This window comes from Nicotiana tomentosiformis, chromosome 5 (genome assembly GCF_000390325.3).
Source record: "Nicotiana tomentosiformis chromosome 5, ASM39032v3, whole genome shotgun sequence".
Lineage (NCBI taxonomy): Eukaryota > Viridiplantae > Streptophyta > Magnoliopsida > Solanales > Solanaceae > Nicotiana > Nicotiana tomentosiformis.
Window position 1 is genome coordinate 116,712,919 of NC_090816.1, and position 7,263 is coordinate 116,720,181.

Here is a 7,263-nt window from a genome sequence, read left to right on the forward strand (position 1 = left end):
TAGTCCCAGTAGGTCTGTATTGAATTATGGGACCTGAGTGTATGCCCGGAATAGAATTCGGAGGTCCCTAGCTTGAGTAATGAATTTTTAATAAAAATTAAAAGTTTGAAAAATATTTGTTTTTAAGAATTGATTGATATTTGACATTATTAGTATCGGCTCCGTATTTTGGTTTCGGAGCCCGGTATAGGTTTATTATGATATTTAAGACTTGTCTGTGAAATTTGGTGAGAAACTGAGTTGATTTGACGTGATTCAGACGTCCAGTTGAGAAAATAGAAATTTTAAAATGTTCTTGAGAATTTCATTTGATTTGGTGCTAAATTCGAAGTCTAGGTGTTATTTTTGGCGATTTGATCGCGCGAGAAAGTTTGTATGATATTTCTAGACATGTGTGCATGTGTGGTTTGGAGCCCGAGGGCTCGGGTGAGTTTCATATAGGCCACGAGATGTTTTGGACTTTGAAAATCTGGTATTTTTTGCTGCAGCATGTGTTTTGGCATGTCCTTCTTCGCGTTCGCGAAGGTACTCTCGCGAACGCGAAGCAATAGGGGCGTTACCCTTCGCGAACGCGACCAGCTCCTCGTGAACGCGTAGTGTTAGGCACACCTGGGGGGAGTGTTGGTCGTTCCTTCATCGCGAACGCGAGTAATGCTTCGCGAACGCGAAGGCCAAGGGAGAGTAACCATCGCGAACGCGAGCAGGATCTCGCGAACGCGAAGGCTTGGCAGCCAGTACCCTTCGCGAACGCGATAGTGGCCTCGCGAACGCGATGCACACTGTCGCCCAGTGCATAAAATAGAATCAAACACGGGTTTAAGCCATTTCTTCAACATCTTTCAAGAACCAAACGGGTAGAGGCGATTTTCAAGAGTCATTTTCTTCCGTAAAGTGTTGGCAAGTGATTCTAAACCATTTTCTTTCAATTACCCATTACATTTCTTGAATTATCAACCTAAAATCTAGAGTTTTCATGGTAGAATTATGGGTTAGGGTAGAAACTAGAAATTTTGGAAATTTGGGGATTTAGACCTCAATTTGAGGTCGGATTCCAAAATCAATTATATATTCTGGCTCAGGGGTGAATGGGTAAATAGATTTTGGTCCGAACCTCGGGTTTTGACCAAGCGGGCCCGGGATCGATTTTTCGACTTTTTGGAGGAAAAATTGGGAAATTTAATTTATGCAATATAACTGATTCCTTTAGCATTATTTGATATTATTGAGTCATTTTTGAATAGATACGAGTGGTTTGGAGGTGAATCCCAAAGGAAAAGCTGTGATTGAGAATTAAGTGGCCTTCAGAGCGAGGTAAGTATTGTGTCTAGCCCTGACTTGAGGAAATTAGGAACCTTAGATTACTTGCTAAGTGAAATCCATATGGGTGGCGTATATGTGAGGTGACGAGTACTTATGCGCCGCCAATTTACATGTTTTCCATATTTCTCTGTTTTTCTTATATTGTGTTTTTCCTATGCCTAATTGCTACGTGTTATACTAGTGTTGTTCAATTTATCGTTCTTATCATATTTACGAATTTCTGGTAATAATTGAGTTTTTATTCAAAGTTGAGATTGATATTATGGAATCAAATGTTGAAGTAAGGTTTGTACTTGTTATTCTATCTCTATGTTGTTATTTATGCATTGCATTATGGTAAGGGAGAGTGTTAATGCACGAAGGATGATGACGTGCCATATTGTGAGTGTTAATGCACGAAGGGTGATGCCGTGCCATATTGTGAGTGTTAATGCACGAAGGGTGATGTCGTGCCATGATATGAAAGTTAATGCACGAAGGGTGATGCCGTGTTGTTTCTATTAATTTTATGGTGAGATTGAGAGTAAAAGCACGAAGGGTGATGCCGTGCATTTTTTCTTACTTTATTCACTATTCCTGTTGATTCATGGTATATTGACTGCTCCGGTAATCATTCTGTTGTCGTTCTTTATCTTGTATTCCCCTCAGTGTATTCCTCTCCCGACATTTCCTGTTTAGTTCTTCATTTCTGTTATTTGTATATACATTGTTAAATTGTACATGTCGATTTGTAGGTGCCTTGCCTTAGCCTCGTCACTACTTCGTCGGGGTTAGGCTCGACACTTACCAATACATAAGGTCAGTTGTACTGATACTGCACTTTGCATTTTCTATGCATATTTTGATACCGGCTCAGGTTGATCGAGATTTCGCTATTGGTCCGCTATCCGGAGACTCAAGGTAGATCTGTCGGCGTTCACAGACCTTGAAGTCCCTGTCTATCTTTTATCTCATACTGTTTTCTTTCATTCAGACAGTTGTATTTCTTTCAGACTATTACTTATAGTAAATTCTGAAATGCTCGTTAATTGTGACTCCAGATTCGAGTGGTAGTAATTAATATAGTTTTATAAAATTCCGCACTTATTATATTTCACATTAGTTAATTATTGTTATTTACTGAATGGAAATAAGGAATTAGTTTAATGATTCTCTAACGTTGGCTTGCCTAGCAAGTGAAATGTTATGTGCCATCACGGTCCCATCGGTGGGAAATTTCGGGTCGTGACAGTTGGTATCAGAGCCCTAGGTTGCCTAGGTCTCACGATTCACGAGCAAGCTTAGTAGAGTCTGGAGGATCGGTACGGAGACGTCTGTGCTTATCTTATAGAGGCTATGAAGTTTAGGAACAAGTTTCACTTCTATTCTTCTCTATCGTGCGATTTTGCTTTCCCAATGCTGATTGAACTATTCTACTCTTATTCTCTCGCAGATGGCGAGAACATGTACCGCTTCCTCAGCTGAGCAGCAGCCAGAGCCTCCAGTAGCAGCTCCTATGCGGGCCATAGGTCGAGGTTGAGGCCGTGTCAGAGGCCGAGGCAGGGGTAGGGCTCCGCCTAGAGCCCGAGCAGCAACCCCAGCAGTGGAGCCTCACATAGAGCTTGACGAGGATGTTCTAGCCCAGACTGTTCCTGCCGGACCAACCCAGGTTCTGGAGGGGTTCATTGCTACCCCAGTACTTCAGGATGCTTTGGTCCGTTTGGTGGGCCTTATGGAGTGTGTGGCCTAGACTGGCGCATTTCCCATGGCACCAGCAGTCTTTCAGGCTGGAGGGGGAGCCCAGACTCCCACCACTCCCGCTCCAAAGCAAATAGCTCCCCAGTATCAGGCTCCAACAGCTCAGCCAGTTGGATTAGTTCAGCCGATAATTGCGGCACATGTCTGAGATGGGTCAGCTATGTCTTCTGAGGCATTATGAAGCTTGGACAGGTTTACCAAGCTCTTTCCTGTTTACTTCAGTGGTGCTCCTTCAGAGGACCCCCAGGAATATCTTGACAGATGTCATGAGGTTCTATGGAACAAGGGTATAGTGGAGACCAATGGGGTCGATTTTGCTGCATTTCATATGACTGGTTCCGCCAAGAAATGGTGGAGAGATTACTTGTTGACCAGACCAGATGGGTCACCTATACTTATTTGGGACTAGTTATCTCAACTCTTCATAGAGAAGTTTCTGCCTATCACATTGAGAGAGGAGCGTCGCCGTCAGTTTGAGCGTCTCTAGCAGGGCAGTATGACTGTTGCTCAGTATGAGACCCGTTTTGTGGATTTGGCCTTCATGCCATTCTTCTGCTTCCCACCGAGAGAGAGAGAGGGTGAGGAGGTTGATTGATGGACTTGCTCAGTCTATCAGATTGCAGATGGCTAAGGAGACTGAGAGTGAGATTTCTTTTCAGGCGGCTGCTAATGTCGCCAGACGAGTCGAAATGGTTCTTACTCAGGGAGGTCAGAGGTCTGACAAAAGACCTCGTCATTCCGATGAGTTCAGCGGTGCCTCATCTAGAGGCAAGAGTACTTTTGGTAGAGGCCATCCTCCCAGGCCGTTCCATTCAGTGCTCCAGGCATCCCACTGTGCCTTAGGTGGTCATGGCCCTCAGATGCATTATTCCGACCAGCTAGCCTACAGTGCACCACCAGCTCCTATTAGTGCACCTCCACTCCAGAGTTATCAGGGTGGTTATTCAGGTCGACATGGTCAGTTTTAGGGTCAGTAGTCACAGCAGCCGAGGTTATGTTATACTTGTGGTGATCCGAGGCACATTGCTAGATTTTGCCCTCAGGAAACGAGCAGCTCACACCATCAGAGTTCTCGTGCCATGGTTCTGGCACCAGTTGCTGCACCACCTGCTCAGCCAGCCAGAGGCAGGGGTCAGGCAGCCAGAGATAGGGGCCAGACAGTTAGAGGTGGAGGTCAGGCCGTTAGAGGTGGAGACCAGCCAGCTAGAGGCCGTCCTAGGGACGTAGTTCAGGGTGGTGGGCCCCAGACCCGATGTTATTCCTTCCCATCAAGGCCTGAGGCTGACTCATCTGACGTTGTTACCACAGGTACTGTTTCAGTTTGCAGTAGAGATGCTTCAGTTCTATTTGATCCGGGATCTACTTACTCCTATGTGTCATCCCTATTTTGCTTCCTATTTAGTTGTGCCCCGTGATTCTTTGAGTGCTCCTGTGTATGTGTCCATACCAGTGGGAGATGCTATTGTTGTAGATCGTATTTATCGTTCGTGTATGGTCACCATTGGGAGTCTTGAGACTCGTGTAGATCTTCTACTTATCGACATGGTTGATTTTGATGTCTTACTGGGTATGAATTGGTTGTCACCTTATCGTGCTATATTAGATTGTCATGCCAAGACGGTGACCTTAGCCTTGTAGGGGTTGCCTCGATTAGAGTGGAGAGGGAATCTTGGCCATTCTGTCAGCAGGGTTATCTCTTATGTGAATGCTCGACATATGGTCGAGAAAGGGTGTCTAGCTTATTTGGTTTATGTCCGCGATTCTAGTGTGGAGGTTCCTTCCATAGATTCGGTGCCAGTTGTTCGTGAGTTTTCAGAGGTGTTTCCTGCAGACCTACCGGGGATGCCACCCAGCAGAGATATTAATTTCTGCATTGATTTGGCTCCGAACACTCATCCTATTTCCATTCTGCCATATCGCATGGCCCCGCCAGAGTTGAAAGAATTGAAGGAGCAGTTGCAAGATTTTCTTGATAAGGGCTTCATTAGACCTAGTGTCTCGCCCTGGGGTGCACCTGTGTTATTTGTGAAGAAGAAAGATGGATCGATGAGGATGTGTATAGATTATTGCCAGTTGAACAAAGTCACCATCAAGAACAAATATCCATTGTCGAGGATTGATGATTTATTTGATCAGCTTCAGGGTGCCAAGGTGTTTTCAAAGATTGATTTGAGATCTGGCTACCATCAGTTGAGGATTAGGGCATCCAATGTTCCTAAGACAGCTTTTCGGACTCGGTATGGGCATTATGAGTTTCTAGTGATGTCATTTGGGCTGACAAAATGCCCTAACAACATTCATGGATTTGATGAACCGGGTGTTCAAACCCTACTTAGATTTTTTTGTGATTGTGTTTATTGATGTTATCTTGATCTACTCCCACAATCGAGAGGTGCATGAGCAGCACCTTCGGATCGTTCTTCAGACTCTGAAAGATAGCCAGTTATATGCTAAGTTCTCAAAATGTGAGTTTTGATTGAGTTCAGTTGCTTTCTTGGATCACGTTGTATCAACAGAGGGTATTCAGGTGGATCCTAAGAAGATTGAGACAGTTCAGAACTGGCCTAGACCCACATCAGCTACAGAGATCCGTAGTTTCCTGGGTTTGGTAGGCTATTACCGTCGATTTGTGGAGGGGTTTTCATCTATAGTAGCCCCATTGACCAGATTGACCCATACGGGTGCCAAGTTCAGGTGTTCAGACGAGTGTGAAGTGAGCTTTCAGAAGCTCAAGACTGCTTTGACTACGACACTGGTATTGGTGTTACCCACAGGTTCAGGATCTTATACAGTATATTGTGACGCATATCGTATTAGTTTGGGTGTGGTGTTGATGCAGGGTGGCAAGGTTATTGCATATGCTTTGCGGCAGCTGAAGGTTCACGAGAAGAATTACCTTGTTCATGATCTAGAGCTAGCAACCATTGTTCACACGCTAAAGATCTGGAGGCACTATCTTTACGGCGTGCCATGTGAGATATTCCCTGATCATCGGAGCTTGCAGTATTTGTTCAAGCAGAAGGAACTCAATTTGAGGCAGAGAAGGTGGTTGGAGCTATTGAAAGACTATGATATCACCATATTGTATCATCCCAGGATAGGCCAATGTGGTGGCCAATGCTTTGAGTAGAAAGTCAGTCAGTATGGGTAGTCTTGCATATATTCCAGTTGGTGAGAGACCGCTTGCATTGGATGTTCAGTCCTTGGCCAACCAGTTCGTGAGGTTAGATGTTTCTGAGCCCATCCGTGTTCTAGCTTGTACAGTTGCTCGGTCTTCTTTATTTGAGCGCATCAGAGATTGGCAGGATGACGATCCTTATTTACTTGTCCTTAGAGACACAGTGCGACACGGTGGTGCCAAGCAGGTTACTGTTGGAGATGACAGAGTTTTGAGGATGCAGGGTCGTATTTGTGTGCCTAATGTGGATGGGCTCCGTGAGTTGATCCTTGAGGAGGCTCACAGTTCTCAGTATTCTATTCACCCAGGCATTGCCAAGATGTACCAGGATCTGCGGAAACATTATTGGTGGAGGAGGATGAAGAAAGATATAGTTGATTATGTGGCTCGATGCTTGAATTGTCAGCAGGTGAAATATGAGCATCAGAGACCCGGTGGTTTGCTTCAACAGATGGAGATCCCTGAGTGGAAGTGGGAGAGTATCACTATGGACTTTGTTGTTGGACTCCCACGGACTCAGAGGAAGTTCGACGCCGTGTGGATTATTGTGGATAGGTTGACTAAGTCAGCGCACTTCATTCTTGTGGCAGTTACCTATTCCTCGGAGCGGTTAGCAGAGATTTATTTTCGGGAGATCATCCGTCTTCACGGTGTGCACGTGTCTATCATTTCTGATCGAGGTACGCAGTTTACCTCGCACTTTTGGAGGGCAGTACAATGTGAGTTGGGTACGCGGGTTGAGTTGAGCACAACATTCCATCCTCAGACGGACGGGCAATCCGAGCGTACTATTCAGATCCTGGAGGATATGCTACGTGCTTGTGTTATAGACTTCGGAGGATCGCGGGATCAGTTCTTGCCCCTTACAGAGTTCGCCTACAATAATAGCTACCAGCCGAGCATTCAGATGGCTCCCTGTGAGGCATTATATGGTAGACGGTGCAGGTTGCCAGTTGGGTGGTTTGAGTCGGGGGAGGCTCGCTTTTTGGGTACAGATTTAGTACATGAGGCCTTGGACAAGGTTAAGA